At 39.8% G+C, this 16,426-nt stretch overlaps 1 protein-coding gene across 3 annotated transcripts in view; it reads left to right on the top strand.

Moving 5' to 3' along the window:
• The window catches only part of PRDM1 (PR/SET domain 1), a 111,204-nt gene that overhangs the window by 10,006 nt on the left and 84,772 nt on the right, over positions 1 to 16,426 (top strand). For 2 of the 3 annotated variants that reach the window (XM_017739638.1, XM_017739637.1), the window contains exons 1-3: positions 73 to 427; positions 531 to 624; positions 1,361 to 1,398. The gene's annotated coding sequence lies outside the window, so the exon portion shown is untranslated. Of the gene's footprint in view, positions 1 to 72; positions 428 to 530; positions 625 to 1,360; positions 1,399 to 16,426 lie in introns of those variants that run through there. The other variant, XM_017739639.1, reaches the window with a different exon arrangement.

The raw sequence follows: 16,426 nt of genomic DNA on the forward strand, positions 1-16,426 counted from the left end.
GGCCCGCGGGGCACGGCCGGGGCAGGAGGAGCCGGAGAGGAGGGCGCGGAGCCGCCCGCCCCCGGAGCAGCCCGCTCCTCGCCCGCGCCTCGGCGCTCGGCCGGGTTTGTGCCTTCCTTTGTTTTATTTAGGCTGTCTGTAAAAAGTTGTTATCACCGCCACCCAAAAGGACACCCCCTCCCTTCCCCCCATCCCTAGTCGAGACCTCTGGGGTATCAGACCCTGCCCGCATCGGCCCTTGCTTGGAGTCTCCCTGTTCCTGCCGAGTATTAAACCTGTCTCCAGCTGCGTATCGTCCTTCTCTCCAGCCTACTTACCCCGCTGCCCTCCTGAGTCCCCCACTCCAACCTTTCTGCCTATTTTGATTTTATTTCCTCCCTTCGCCTCTCCTTGGTTTCTGAGGGACTCCCCTCCAACCTGTCTGTAGGTATGTTTGTGTAACCAGACACTGAGAGTAGCTGTCTGCCGAGGAATTAACTCGGCAACCCCCAAAGCTTAGTTTGCATTCAATAGAGGTGTTTGTTTTTCAGGTTTAAATCTCCAGACGGGTTGAAGAAGTCGCCCAAAAGGAACCACTTGGCAAATTTTGTTTCCTCCCTTGAAATCCCACTGGACGTGGAGCAGGTGGGGGATCGGGAGGGGAGATTTTTGGGGGTGGAAGGGGGTGGTGGGATAGAGAGTGATCAGGGGCTGAGTGGTGTGGGAAGGAGGGGGAAAGCGCTTTAAAGTTGGGAGAGTGGAGCTGCACTTTCCCCCTTCCCCTCCTCAGCGGAGGATAGCTCAAGGCTCTTGCTCTCGTTCGTTAAAAATAAATACTACAGAAGTTGGCAAATTTTGTAGTTTTAGAGAAGTGGATTCTCTCCAGGATTAACGTAAAAAATGTTGATGTCTGAGGAACTGCTCTTGCTCAACCCGTAAATAAAGTGGAGATGTTGACAGTTTGTCTAGCCTCTGCTAAATGAGCACAAAAAATATTTCATTTCTTGAAGGGCATCAATAATCGGGAGGGAAAGGAAGGAGCTTAACTATTAACCTTTATCTGGGCTCGTAAATGAGTTGAAACGCATGTTTCTGAAGCTTCTTTTATGCATTTTTTTTCCTGTTTTCCCTCCCTTTTCTTTCCTTCAGTGGAGATGGTGAAAGGTAAATGAAAATAATGATGCTTGCATTAATTGGACAAGCAGGCGATTTTATGGCTCACCAGTAAAAAATAAATGCCACGGGAAAGTTGCTGTTTGCAGTGCAAGCGGTGGGAAAGTGGTCTGGAGGGCGTGGGGCAGGGGGGCGGGGGGCGGCAGGGAAGTGTGGCTAGCTGCTGGTTGTGCCCTTACTTTAGGGGGTTTGGATTTTGTGTTTCCAGATCTTCATCTGAACACGGCGAAGGACAGTTTGTGGAAGGTAAGAGAGCCTCTTCCCTGGCACTTACATCCTGCCCACGTGTACTGTGAGTACCTGGGCTCTTGCTCAGGCCCACAGAGCCAGCACGCTCGTGCTGGGAAGTGATAAACAGGAGACTGTCGAGTTGTTGCTGGACACGGTGTGCATATTGGGAAGCACAGGATTTTTTAGCGAAGAGATCGGCTGCTTTTACACACTGAGATGCTTGTTAAGCTAATGAATTCCTCCCTTCCAAAACCAGGATAGTCTTTCTTTTCTTAATCAGGACATAGCTTAGGAAAACAGAAGAGTACAATGAAAAAGTTTCTGTTCTCTACAGTGGAAACAATATGCCTAAATTAACATGTAGGCTGTTTCCAACAAAGATGTTATATTTATTTTGGTATAAATTGGGGGGAAAATTATCTTCTTAATTGCATCTTTTCCAAATGTCGTGTGGTTATTTTGTGGCACGGTTCTTGCCAGAAGTGAAATAAAGTTACTCTTAGTAGATTTGCAGATAAACTATGCCCAGTCACCAGAGGTTTTCTCCTTCCTACAGGCTTAATGAAGTGAAAGCAGGAGATCCTGTGGAGGAGGCAAGGGTGGGAGAGATATGGGATCATAAAATTTGGCAGAGCAAGTGATTGAGTGGGGTATCTCTGTTAGTTTGTCAGCATTGCAGTTACAAGTAAAATATGCTTGTAAAATGCAAATTCAAGTAATTTTAAGTGAAAATTGAAAAAAATGCTTTTCCCCTTTTTCTTTTTTTCTTAGTAGGAATAGAGCTTTTCACTTGTTTGTCATTGTTTTGTTGTTCTCCCGTCTAGGAATCAAAAATACAAAGACTGAGTAATACTGCTTATTCTCATGAATTACTGTAGAAATCTGTACAGCATACTCAATTTGGAGAGGGAGTTCCTTGTCTCCCCCCTTAAATGAGTCCTTGCCAGCAACAAGTGTGTTGATACACGGATCTGAAGGACTTGGGCACAATGCCAGCTCAAGCAATTTAAATGACATGGTTAATAGTGTCTCTACTGTCCTTATCACACAGTAGTTGTCTTTAATAAACTCAGTGACTTCCAAGTGATAATCACAGATGACAAATTAAGTGGAGTCCCTAGCTCTCATGTTCAGACGAACTCTCTTTTGCACAGATTGGTAAATATGCTAGTTCCAGATGGAGTACAAGAATTTGTAAAATATACCTCTCTCCTCTAAATATGTGATTTCTTTCAGATAAATAAGAACCAAATAGATTATCTGAAAAGTATTTCTAAACTTGAAGTGTTCTCGTGGATTCTATTGCTAGCAGTGTAATTTTTTAAAAGTTTTTCTGTAGTAATAAATTTATGTGGGACACTGCATCCTTCCAATGAATTTTTATAAAACACTTCAAAAGAGGAAACAATTTTACATAAGTTAGGTAAGCCAGTGTAACAAATATAACAAATTAAAACACTCTGTAACTCTTGTAAAGCATTTAGGATGGAAGTGAAAAAGATCATTCCATCAACTTCAATGCGAAATCAGTAACCTTTAAAGAGCAGCAAATACAATTTCAGAAATACGCACACTGGTAAACAGCTGTTTCACAATGGCAATTTGAAAGTTCTTTCAGTACCTCTGGTAATCATACCAACTTTTCCCCTTGTCAAATTAAAAGATTACAGCATAACATATAACTACAGAAGAAGAGGCAGAGTAATACAATTGACAGTTTAACTGCAAATTGCATGTATGATTGCTTAGTTTATGACTTTTTTTTTTTTTTGAAAGGTTTGATCCTAAAAATATCTTTGCTGGATCTCATCTTCTTGATTTTCAAACCTTCTAGATCTTGCCAAAAGCTGTAGAAATGCTCATGTTCTCAGCAGCTGTTAAGAGTTTGCTAAAGCACCTAATAATAACGTGTTTTAAATCTTGTGACTGTGATGGAAATCCAGTGCTCTGTGTTTAACTGACAAGTTTGGAAATGCTCTTCTTAATGGTCAAGATTGTGCTTTTGAAAATGAATACATGAATGAGAATTGTCATCACAGATTTTGTTTCTTGTGGCTTTGTTTGCAAAATTCATTCCTTTGAGACTAGTGAAAGCTAAAAAGATACTACCTATGTCTTAAAAGTAACAATAGATAAATAATAGTACTTTCCTGAAAGCCTGAAGAATTCTAACAGGTTGGGTTTTTTTTAACTTTGTGTCTCCAATCATATCACAGTCACACCAAAAGTTATTAAAGTGTTAGCTTTTGTCAAAGTGAATGACCCAACCTGAGGTAGTAATGAAATGTTACCTGTGGCCCGGAGAATGGGGCAAAGAAGGGAATGTGCCTTTATGTATAAATTCACTGTATAACGAATACGTTAATTTTGGTCACTCTTTGGCACTATGGATCTGCCCTTTTCATTAAAACTAAATACTTATTGGTTTCAAGTAATATTTGGAAAGATACTGTGCCTTCACATCATCAAGTATTCCTAGAAATGTTTTTAATTGAGTTGATAGGTCACTCCTCCTTTTTGGATGCTCTGAAATTACAATAGTGGCTTTCCAATACTCAGGATGTGAAGTTAAAAGTGATCTTCATTGTTAAGCTAATGCTTAACTTTCTTTTTTTTCCCTGCAGCCCTCCTCAAACCTGATAGCTTTTTCAGTTCCACAGCTGGCCCCGTGTTCCACTTTTCTTTTTACTTTGAAGGCTGGGCAGAAATCTTGTCAGGGTCTGCAGTTGTACTACTCTGTGTAGGGCTTGTGTCCATGCTTGAAACCATATGGGTGTTACTTTCCCAGAATTGTTACCACCATTCCCAATTCCACTTTTTTATTAACCCTATGCTAAGGATTTCTTCGTTTACACTGTATCACAGTAGAAACCACATGCTAAACATCGTGTACTTGAAAAATTACAAGCCTCAAAGGGTTGGGTTTTTATGGGTGGGGTTTTGGGGTTGGTTTTTTGGTGTTTTTTTTTTTTTTTTGGTTGGTTGATTTGGGTTTGTTTGGGGGGTTTTTTTGTGAAAACTAGGCACATTAAATGCACAGAAAAAGTGTTCAGGTTCAGAAAGCTTTATGAATGTAGTGCATCTGAAACATTTCTCTATAAAATATCTTTGTCTTTTATCCTCTCTTGTTTGCCATGTTCTTCACTTGAGACCTGAAATTACCAGCATGCGTAATAAGCACAGTCTTACTACTGTGAGGAATGCCACTGAAGTAACTGGAAGAATTTTTGGTAAAGCAGTGCCCTGTGTTTGCAGAATGGACTAGCCCTTGTCTTTTAAGCTCTTCAGGGAAGGGAATTGTCAAAGTATTTTCTGTAAAGTGCCTAGCATGTCTGTATGTGCCAAAAAATTATAAATAATAGCAAACAGTAGTTGACAATTTATGCATACTTCTTTTTTTTTAATTATTATTATGATTTTGGAATTTGCCTATAGGGTGCTTTCTGGCAAAAAGAAAAATGCCAGAGTGGCTTCCAGCTGGGGCAAGATGTGCTGTGATGGCAAGAGAAGCTTTTAATCAGAATAGAACACGCATTTAATCGATAGTATCTTCTGTGAAGCCGTCGGGCCAAAACATCAACTGGCGTAAATCAGTGAATCTCCACTGAAGTCTGCAGAGGCACGACTGACTTACGCCAGATGATGTGAGTGTCCTTTTTGGCTTTAACAGTTTTCCTTTAATCTTCCTGCTGCTTAAACTTTTACTATGATCTGCCCACATTCCAGAAGCATGGAAGGATGATGGGATAATGTTTCCTTACTTTCCTCCTCCTTTCAAGCCTTTTCAGGCTTTTCTTTTGCGTGATGGTGTATGCTTCATTAGTTATATAGGCTCTAGTGTCCTCTTCAAGCCAGTGAAGGTAGCTGCCTTCCTCAAAATCACACCTGTCACTACATTCCAAAAAACTCCAGTCCTGTCTAGCTTGCCAGATGCAAGTGTATTGCAAATAGCATCCTGATCATGGTGTATTTGTAATTAAGGGTTTCTAATACTGTCATTAGTAACCCTTCTATTAACAGTTTGTGTCACGTGATGAAGTTTTAAAACACTGGCCCCCACATCTATTTCCCAGGATAATTTTATTTTGTCTGCTAAGGGTCGTAATATGTTTAGTTACTACACTTCATCATCCATATGAAATAATTGAAAATGCTGAGTTTGTACGTCTTGTGTGGTGGGATAACTCCAATGATACTTGGACAGTAAAGAGGAGAAATAAATGTTTTTTTCTTTTTCTTACAAGCCTCTAATAAGTATTTTTGAAATCAGCGTTAGTAAACTAATTCTTGTTAGACATGGAAAATCTGTTTGATTAGAGAGTCACTAATTTTCGAATGTTCAAGCTATATCTTGTTCCTGTTGAAGTATAATGCCATTTTTAGAATTTCAGCATAAATATTTTTAACAAAACTTGCTTTGTTAAGTAATGTGAAAAAGTAATCAAGTTTCTTAGATGCCTGCCCAAAACTGAAGGTTTTGAAGAAAGATTTGGGATACTTGTGAGCGTGTATGAGATTTGAAACAGCAGAGAAATCATAAATCCTAAAACACAGGGACAAAGGCGTGTTCTGAGGAGAATGGTATTAAGTACCTAATAATATATTTTTTTTGTCAAACTTCTCACCCCATGTCCAGTCTTTCCTGATCTTTATAAACTAATAATATCTTCACCGAAAAAGAAAGTAATAAGATGAAAATGTTGTGCCCAGATGCTATGCTGCAGAAGGTCACACAGAAATGTCTGCAGAGCCTGATAGAGAGTGGATTCTGAAGTGGAAATGAGCATACTCCATTTCCTTTGAACTGACTGGAAAGTTACTTTCCTCTTTCCACTTGCCAGTTCTTCCAAAGCTATAAAGGACCATAGTAACCAAACCTTTCACCAACATTTTATGAAAGCAGAAAATATATGAAATTACAACATTTCAAGTGACTCAAGATACATAGAAAACCAATAATGTATGCAATAATTTTAATTTTTACAGACACTCAGATGTCTATTCCCTTTTTGTTTGTAGTTAGGAAAAACTTTGGATGGAGATGGGGCTGGAAAAGGGCAAGAGTTGATGCCAAAAAAGTAACATGGCTTGATTTTATTTTCTATTGGTGATGCTGTCTATGTAGAAAGTGAAAATATTCCAATGAAAATCTAAACTGGACTGAAAGGCTGTAAGAGTGAGCCATTTTCAAAAATGTGTCTCTTTAATATACTTCCATCTTGTATAAGAAGACATGTTTTCACTTCTAGTTTTATATCTATTTTATTGTCAGAAACACTTTGCTGTTCTGAAATTAGTCCTAGTGGGACATCAGCTCCAGCAGAGTTATGACAGTTCATAGCAGCTGAGTATCTGATAGAATTCTAACTTAAGAACCTGGTCCTGCTAATGTAACATTGTTAGATTCCACAGGTAGCATGTTACAGTAGGGAAAATTAACTTCGAGATACTTATATTTTTAAGGAATTCTAGGATAAATTTATAAGATGCTTTTGTATGGGAGGGAAGTCCTGCTATTTCACAGCTTTTAGTGGTTTTCCTAAACTTCTGTATGCTACTTACAAACTGCAGCTAGTGATGAAGAATCAAGTGCTGTAAATTTGTATCATAGATTGTTATGTCTAAAGGTGTTTTTAGGGTTACAAATACTTCACTGGCATTTAATCTATAGCCAAAATAAAATAATTTCTCAGTTCAGATTTCTGTTACCTATTTTCAAGGGGGTGTTTTTCCCCACCTTTTTAATAAAATTACAGGAGTATATGAAAGACAAGAGGTGGTTGTTGTGAAGTGATTTAGAGAAAGTAAAAACAGAAAATAATTTTCTAAGTGAAAATCAGTAGAAATCAGTTAGAAATGGTTGGTTTTTCATGAGCTTTGTTCCTAAAGAGCAAAACACCCCCAGAAGTTGGGGGTTTTTTCTTCAGAAGTTTTATAAATATTTTTAAACAGTGGAAGAACTCATGTATTGTGTATTGCTTTTATCTTGTAGTGAGGATTTTTTTTTAAGGCTGGATCTCTGAGGATTTTATATACCAACCTAAATGATTCTATAATCCTGTATTAACTACAGACCCCTCCCGGCCACTCACAAAAACTCTGCGTGGTGCCGACTTGTGTAAGGTTTTTGTTTATAAGTAATTTGAGTAATATAATGGACATGCTACATTGGATAGCAGAACACCAAAAAGTTTGTGCATCGGGAGTTTAATCCTTCCAGCCTTGCTCTGCAGTTGGTTTTGGACAAGTTAAGTGTCCAGTTGTATGAATCTGCAGCGGGAGGGGAACACATGGGATGGTTCAGACAGAAAGTTGTTTGTGTGGGAGTGTTTGCAAGATCAGAGCCTTGTACTGTAAGTTGGCTCTCATGATTTCAAAATGAAAGCATTTTAACTTATAAGCTTAAAAATAGTTACTCTTGATTTAAATACACATTGACAGACTCCTGAAGTTTCCTAAATGCTTTTCTGCTGTGACTTTGTATGCTGAGTTATCTATATGAGAATGAAATAAATCACAGAGAATTTTTTTAAAAAATGAAATAAATCTGATCAAAGCAACCGTTAGAAATTACACTATTTGATAAGATCATCTGCTGAAAATAAAGGGGGAAATGAGATCTGACAGAGGTAAAACCAGGTAAACAGCTTTCAGCTCTGCTTTTGTTATTCAAGAAGAAAGAGAAACAATAGGTGCTGTTTAGAGTCAGGAGCTGCCCTTCTAACCTCTGCTGCTCTTAAAATGCCTGAAGGTTATTGCATGGTTCATGGTGGCTTTTATGTTTGCAGCTCAACTTTTAATTTTCTAACAGAAGGAGATGTGGTACCAGCCTGCTGATAAACACTGTAGGGAACAATCAGAGAAAAGAATGGAAAAATTCCCTCACACTTTTTTCCTCTGTTCCAGTTACTGAAGTATACTGTCATATTTTTAACAGAAGAAGAGCACTTCCTCCTGTATTAAGCTGCCAAAGCTGGAGACTGATTTTTAAGAAGTAGGAACATTATGAGGGTGGGATATGCTTTTGCATGCAATAACCCCAGCCCAAACAGATGATTTTATGCATGCTGTTATGGGAAGTGACCTGAACATCCACAGGGGCTGAATATATTTCAATAAGATTTTTAATTCTTGCTGCACTGGTAAAACAGAGTCCAGTTTGCCTTAAATCCAGCCTTCTCGGTGTCAAAACTCCAGCTGCCTGGCCCAGAAGTGTTCCCACTGAGTGAGAGAAGCACCCTTTCTGTGCGAGCTGTTAAGTGGTGCCCAGTGTAAGTAACACAGAGGAAGTTCAGCCAGCACTCTGGCCCTGTCCTTACATGTGCTGCTTGAATTTGTTGGCGTGATCATTGCCGGTGTTTGGAATACCGTGCTTGCTGTGATGCTTTGTACTTGGATACCAGTGCGATCAGAGGAGAGAAGGGGTCAACTTCTGAAGGTATTGTTTTCAAGCACAGCTGAAAGTAATGGAATGTAACAGTTTTAGGAATGTACACCTGTGAGTATATAATAAGAGAGTATCTGTTTGTGTATTTTCACTGCTGACACTCAGATCAAAGGTCCCCTAGGTGGTGGTGGTGTAAGAAAAAGGGAAAGGGGCCACATGTCTCGGCAACTCTGACCTGTCGTCCTGTTTGTTGTTTGCAAGTTTTCACTAGAAAATCAGTCATGAGCCTGTTTCGATGAGGTGACTTACTTTCAGTTACTACATATGAATATGCAGTTCAAAAAAGTGGCAGTGATTAGGAGAAAAAAATACTGTCAGCAAGCGCTGCCAGTTAAATACCAAAACTAATGTCCAGTCTTGCACTGAACCACACTGGGATATTGTCACAAGCACTTTAAAACAAAAATTGTGTTTTGGGGCAGAGACCTCTGGATGACCGATGCCAAAAAAGCTGACAAGTAAGCTGAGAAACATCCTCAAGCCTTTACAAACGCATACCAGCTAAAACAGAAAGCCAAGCAGGCATCTGTCTCTTGCCCTTCTGCTTGCTTAAAGCTAAAGGAAATCTATCCCAAATGGAGTAGGATCCTCCAGGCCCTGGAAGATGTTTAATTAATTATCAATTTCATCCTTCTCATTAAATGGCCTTGCTTTTCTCACATGGGCAAATTAAAAAGATGATTACACCTGAGAGAAACAATAACACCTGTTAAATCGTCCTCTGTTGCTGAGCATGGTTAAAAAATAAAACTAGATTTCATTTTAGATATACAGAATAAGTAGTTATGCTTGGTTTCTTTTTATGCAGGTTATGTGGATGTGTGCTGGTACATTTTTGTGTCATAATAATGTATGCTATTGCTCCTGGCAGTAGTTCTCATCTTCTTTAACTGAATTGCTGAAATCAGAAATACTGGCTTTTAAAAAAAATTTATTAAGATAGAGAGTCTTTTGCCATCAATTTTTCACTTGCTTCTGTGACATACCCAACTTAGATGTATAACAAAGGTGTTTTATGTGAGAGTCTTGATGTTATTTATCATGTTGCTTCAGTGCTGGCACTTTGTTAGCAATGGGGAATTTCAGAAGAATTTTCCATTGACTCAAGGAAGCCAGCAGCCACAGTGTTAGAAGTTTGCATGGAAATCTGAATGTAGATATGTCATGAAGGAAACTGCTTATGATTTTGGGAGCACGTTTGGTAAGACGTAGTAAGCCCGGGGTGTTCGGTAACTGCGGTCATCACGAGTTTAGTTTGTTGTCTGTGCTCAGTGTGCATAAGACCTTTTGCAGTCTTTTTTTAACATGTTGTGGAAAGTTACTAGCGCTTTGATGATACACATTTTTCTCTTTCCTGGTGGGCTATGCAGCTCCAGTTTGCTCTGGATGAATTCCTGGGGCACATGGTTTTCTTTCTGGACTCAGGCCTGGGAAATCTATCTGTACCTTACTAGGTGATAAAGAGGGTTGTTTGGACAGTTTCATTTAAGATGTTATTTCTGAGACAGAGATTGAGATTGAGTCCTTATTTTGCTTTACCCAGATTTATTCCACAGAAAATCACAAGCTGGGTATAATTTGCAAATGTTTGCTTTAGTTGCAAAGTTTTCACAGTGTGTTCTCCCAGTCGAAGGGTGGGGAAAATATGCAAGAAGGCCTGTGACAGCGTTTTACACAACCATTGGCCACATGGTTTTGTTTTATTTTTGTTTTCTGTTGGCAGGCACTAAAGGGGGTGTTAATTCACAGCCTGCTAATTTTGCTTAGGAGGTCTATTCAGCCACCAGCACGAAAAAAGCCTTGCTGTTGCCTATGGCAGCTGTGGTGCAAGAGTGGCAAGTGCTGCTACGATCACAAGGCTGGACTATTGTGGTTCACTGGCAGTAAAGCCTTCAGCCCAGCTCCTGCTTTGCTTGCCCTTTGCATCTTTGGAAAGCAGCAGTGTGGTTGCTTGTCAGCTGGTGGTACAGTATTCTCGCTGTGTCACCCCTCTGGTTCTTTAGGTTGTCAAACTATGTGAAGTAGTGATTTGACTTTAAGGTGGTAGAACCTAGCTACCTTAAAGATTGCTTCCTGAAGCTTCAGCCTGAAGAATGTTTGCCTTCAGATATAACCCCTTTAATTTTCCCACCATTATATTGACTATGAGCAGGGGTGGTGAGATGTTTACTTTCTGGACTCTGCCCCAGGCCTTCAGTTTTATCTTTGGTCCATCTTCAGTCATTTGGCTGAAGTGGCATTGTTCCAGAAGGTGTAGGTCCACAACAGCTTAAACTCCCTCTTTCCTTGCAGTTCCTGCCTTCTCCCTTGCTCTAGAGCTGGCTCACAGCTGATCCCCTACAAGCCACCATAGAGCCCCCAGCCTGCAGACTAAACCACAGAAAATCAAAAGCTTTCTGCAGGGTTATCTCCCCAAACTGGCTTTTCACAGCAGTGGACCAGTTCTGCCACCAGCAGCAAAATGTAGTGGGAGCAGACAGCCTGAATAAGGGGGAACATAGCACAGCCCTAGCACCAACACAATTTAGTTACCTTTAAAGTATGGTGAAAATGCAGCTCTTTCCCAGCACTGTGGTTATTGCCCATGTTTCTAAGCAGCAAAGCCTTTTTATTGTTTCATCACGTGTCTGGACACATGAGAGAGCAAGACAAAAGCCTGAGACATGGTGTCCCGGTTTGAGACAAATTCGGAGGAACGTCACCCCAGGACACATGGTTAGGCATCACTGGTAGAGAGGCTGGGGGAGGTGGTTTTTTTAAATGTTATTAAAATCCTTGTTGTTGCCAGTGCTGAGAGCTGGTCTGTACCGTCATGTTATTTTATTTTTATATTTCAAGATAATATATCAGCATAGCAGTCGGGGAAACTATACCACTTAAACCCAAGGAACAAGGGTGCAGTCTGTCTAGCTCTGTGTGTCTCTAGTTCCTGCTTTCTTATAAAAAGACTTAATACCATAGCAGGCATTTTTTGGCTGAGAAAAGGGGTCTATTTACAGTATTTACGTAAATATTTTTTTCTGGAGGAAATGCCAGTCACTCTACTTCATACTTTAGGTGATTAGCCAGTGGGAGAAAATGAGTTTGTTGCTGTTTAGCTTACTAAAGATGATAAAACACATTCAGCTTATGCTTTTGCCTTTCAAATGTCAGAATTTACCTTCCTTTTTTTTTTCCCCTAAAACAAGGCTAAAGAACTTAAAATAAGAGCGGAGTCTTTAATTGGTAGTGATAAATATTTTATAAAATTTATTTTCATATTTTGGTAATCAGCTGGAATGTTGAATAAATCAAAACACCAAAACCTGAATGTGCTACATTTACAACTTTAAAAAAAACAAAAAAAGTTTGATTAAAATACCTTGCCCTAACCGTTCCTGAAGTTTTCATCTCTTGATGTATGAAATGTTAAAAGCCAGCAAAAATACCTAGTGAGACAGAGAGTTCAAGGAGAGGAGGAAAGAAAGAAAAAAAGCTAAACAAGAGAGAAAAGTGGATTCTGATACAAAAATAAAAGCAGCAACAAGTGTAATGCCTTTGTCTTCAGAATAGTGTTAAAATTAGTGTGAATTCCATCCTTGGAGGGGCTTCGTCATGTTACAGTGATTCATAGGAAAAAAAGTGATTTTTATATCTTTTTTGCTCATATTTAAGTGTGATTTCTCTCAGATAAACAAAGTAACCCACGCTCAAAGACTCTTTCTGCCTCATTTAAACACCTCACCTTATCAAAACTCCATATCCCTGAGTGATGGATCTTGGCTCTGGATGGGAGAATGAAGTATTCAATTACCTTATTTTCATGTGCTAATGAAGCAGAATGTGGCTTTAGGGGTTTTCTTTTCAGCAAGGTAGCCTGTTTGGTTATGCACATGCCGCCTTCTTATGTTTCCTTCCGTGTCCCTGCCTACACTCAAGCGGTGCCCTTAATGGGCAAGAGGGGCTAATCCGTCTGCCTGACAGCGAGCCTTGGCCTTCTTCAGCCCAGCGGGAGCAGCCCTGGCCTGTAATTAGCGGAGCCATCAAGCCAAACTGTTTGGCTCGAAATTATTTCTTTTGGCACCTCTTGCAACAACTTTATATACTGAAAATTCGTGAAGGATAGTTGTTTTGGGGGTTTTCCCCTCCAGTTTTCTCTGCATCGCTGAGAATTGGTGTGAGCTTGCAAGTCGTCAGCCAGCTCTGATAACTCCGCCTGTCCTCAAATGGGAAATGTACAGCTTTTAAGTGTTTGCCATGGTTTGCTCAACTGAGTTTAAAAGTGCAGGTACATTTGTGACTGAGAGTCAGATGGTAGAGTGTATTTTTTATAGCAGTGTGCTGGTGATGTAGGAAAGCAAGGTATTCAGCTCACACACTTCTCAGTACTGGCACACATTCCTTCGTTACCCTCAGCTTTACTTCCATGAGGGATACTGGTTGAATGGGTAGGATCACTCATACCCTTGATGTTAAGCTTTTACTTAGTGCTTGGATGAAATAGAATATAAGTGTTCAATACTTTACATAATAGCTCCTTAGCTGCAGTTGCACGTCCTTTTAGCACCATATAATGAAAATAAACACATTTGGGGTTGTTTTTTTTTTCTAGCAACTGTGTGCTAGGAATTACTTTGTCAACTTCACCCCAATGGATGATGGAGGAAAATAGCCATACAGGAGTTAGGAGTTACTCACTGCCAGTTATGAAGATGAGGAATTGGAAAAAGGCAACAAATTTTCCCTTATTTCTTCCCCCAAAGAATGAAATGAGAAAGCTTTACAATGTACATTGAAACATATGCATGTTTGGAATTTTTGTGTGTGTGGAGACTTCTGAAGAAAGCAAAGAATGACTTAAATGGTTGTGGTAGGTGTAAGAATAGTCACCTTCAATTCTCCTAGTAGGTAAAAGGAGGAAGTGTAAGAGACACTGAGGATTTTGTAAGGTGCACCATGCTTCTTGGCATTCAGGTTTCTCCTGGAGAGGGAAAAAAAATTGGATATGTTTTTGATATACTCTTTCACAAAGGTTCTAAAATAAATGTAGTGGTTTAGCCCTGTCAGGAATTACAACAGGTGAAAAAGCTGGATGGTGAAGGATAACAGTCCTCAGCTCTCGAATCCTATTTAAATGGAACTTTAAAAAAATAATATTCCAAGCACTGTGTGTTAAAGGCAGAGAGAGATCAAGAAGCAGCCCTGATCATTGAGGGTACCCGGCCAGTAGTTTGAAGTTATGTATGTTAAGGCTGCTGAGGGAAGATGACTGGAAAAATGTGCAAGAAAATGAGATAACTTTATTACACACAATGAAGTGTGTTATTAAGTCTGAAGTGCATCACAAGCCAGATTTGATTAATGCAGTGACATTTCCAGTTCCCTTTCACGGTGGTGAGGCGAATACCACGTTCTGCTGTAGCTGGTCAATATGGCTTTGTGCAGACATCCCAGCCAATGCTGCTCCCAGGAAATTCACCTCTTGTGAAGGAAATTCTCCACATGCTTCCCCCCTGCCAGCCTTCCACTGCTTGGAGGGGAATTTTCGTGCCTCTCTCTTATCTCTTGCCTATCCTATCTCCAAAGTGTGCTAGGGAAAAACAAGGTGTATTTAGAGCTCTGCAGAGTACGGGCTGCCTTTGGCAACCAGAGAAGCATGCTGTGGTCTGGCCGAAGTCACAGCAGCTCTTTCATCCCTTAAATTTGGGGAAACAGCAAAGCAATTAACTTGGTTGGTTATGAATTCAGTTTGTTGTTCTGGTTAAGAGTTGGAGAGTTTTCAGCTGAAACTTTCTTAAGCTTTTCATTTCTTTAATCATTCTCAAAACGTAGCGTCTCAAAGCGTCCATTTTGAAATAAAACATGTATTTTTAAAAATACTCAGACTTTCTTTGGGAACACTTGAGACCTTTTTGTTTCACGCTGCTTAACATTATTCATTCATCCCAAAACAAAACTTTTACAATGTGCAGAAAAACCCCCAACTCCTGCCTTCTTAACTGGTTTTGAGAAAATTCTCCTCCTGCCCTCCACTTCCTTTTCTATGTTGCTCTCTTGGATCTGAGTATGCAGAGGGTCTGGTATCTCAGTGTGGCTTGAATTTACTGAAGCGAACTTTACAGAGTTTTGAAAAAAATAAAGGGAAGCGACATAGCAGAATGTCACTTGAAAAAGTAAACTTAGTGCTGCACTTGGCAAGAGTGGGGATACTTAACGTGCATTCAGAGCCGGTAGCAAATTAAAATTAGTAATAAACTACATGTCTGTTTTGCAAAACCGTATTTCTTACAATCAAGATAAGTTTCGTACTTCTTTGGTTACCCCAGGTTGCAGCTTATTTCCCATGTATTTCTCAGTTGAGAACATCCCACTAAAGTTACTCTTTTTAGCTCACTGTCTGATTCTCCATTAAAGCTGGAAACTTTGTGCAAAGGTCTTTGTATCCATGAGCATGCTTACTAAATTCTTCAGAAATTTGTAAGCTAGTGTGTTTTGGAAAACTCCTCTCAGAAAAACTAGATACTTAACTGCTTTCCATTTTAGAATGCTGATGGTAGGAAACAGAAAAAAAACATTTTTATGGTGGTAGAGGTAGTACCTTCTGCATTATTTTATATTGGGAAATATTTTGAGTTTGTTTTACAGCGATGTGTCTTGCACTGTGATATAGCTTTGTGTATTTATGTGTACATAATTCCTGGGCGTGAACTTTGTGTGGGAAGCAGTTATCTTATTGAATCTCATCTCACTTAGGAGGGAACTGTGAAAGTTGTATGATCATGCAGTATAACTTTTGTATATAATAGGTATGTACAGCATAACCACCGAATTTGGAGTACTGAATTGCAGTATTCAGTGCCTAACGGTTTATAAGACAGTTGTATTATTGTTTCAGAGATTCACAGACTAGCAGTCCTTCTCCTGTCTCATTATATTTAGTATAAAATTTATCTCTCCTAAGAAATATAAAGCCAAGAGTGTCAAAATCCAAGCAAAATCAGGAAGAATTCATAGCGCAAAAATAGCAAAAGTCATCTCAAGAAGAAAAGCCTTCCCGGTGAATTGATTACAAATCTAAGATTAGCATTTAGATAATGTTTCTTCTTGCATATCAATAAACGTATGCAGATGTATGGAGCCACGGAGTTACACTGTGGCAGTGTCAGCAATGTGTCTTGAGGAAACTGAAAGCACTTACAGCTAAGTCCTTACCACTGCCTTAAATTCAACCTGCTAACTGTTGTGCATAAGTAATCACAGAGCCACACTTAGGCTGTCCTGTGTCGGATTTCACTTCAGCTTCTGTGTAATCTTAAGGACCCGAGCAAGTAAAGCTGTGATGGTAGCCTGCTCCTGAGGTGACCAAAATATGGTATATGTCAGAAATCCACATCTGAAGTAAGAGGTCACACGCTCTTTACCAAGCGCAGGCAAAGAAAAAAGGCTCTTTGATGTGGCTCTAGTGTAGTATCAGCTTTGTCTGTAACAAGACCTTTGCGCTTTGAGCTCGATTTGTGTATAAAAGGCTGTACTATAGGGTGGAAGGGCTGATACAGGCTTATCCTTCCTGTCCTCTCCACCCCCATCCACCTTCTGCACCTCTAGGGTGATCTCTGT

This window comes from Corvus brachyrhynchos, unplaced genomic scaffold, assembly GCF_000691975.1.
Source record: "Corvus brachyrhynchos isolate BGI_N302 unplaced genomic scaffold, ASM69197v1 scaffold14, whole genome shotgun sequence".
NCBI classification, from domain to species: domain Eukaryota; kingdom Metazoa; phylum Chordata; class Aves; order Passeriformes; family Corvidae; genus Corvus; species Corvus brachyrhynchos.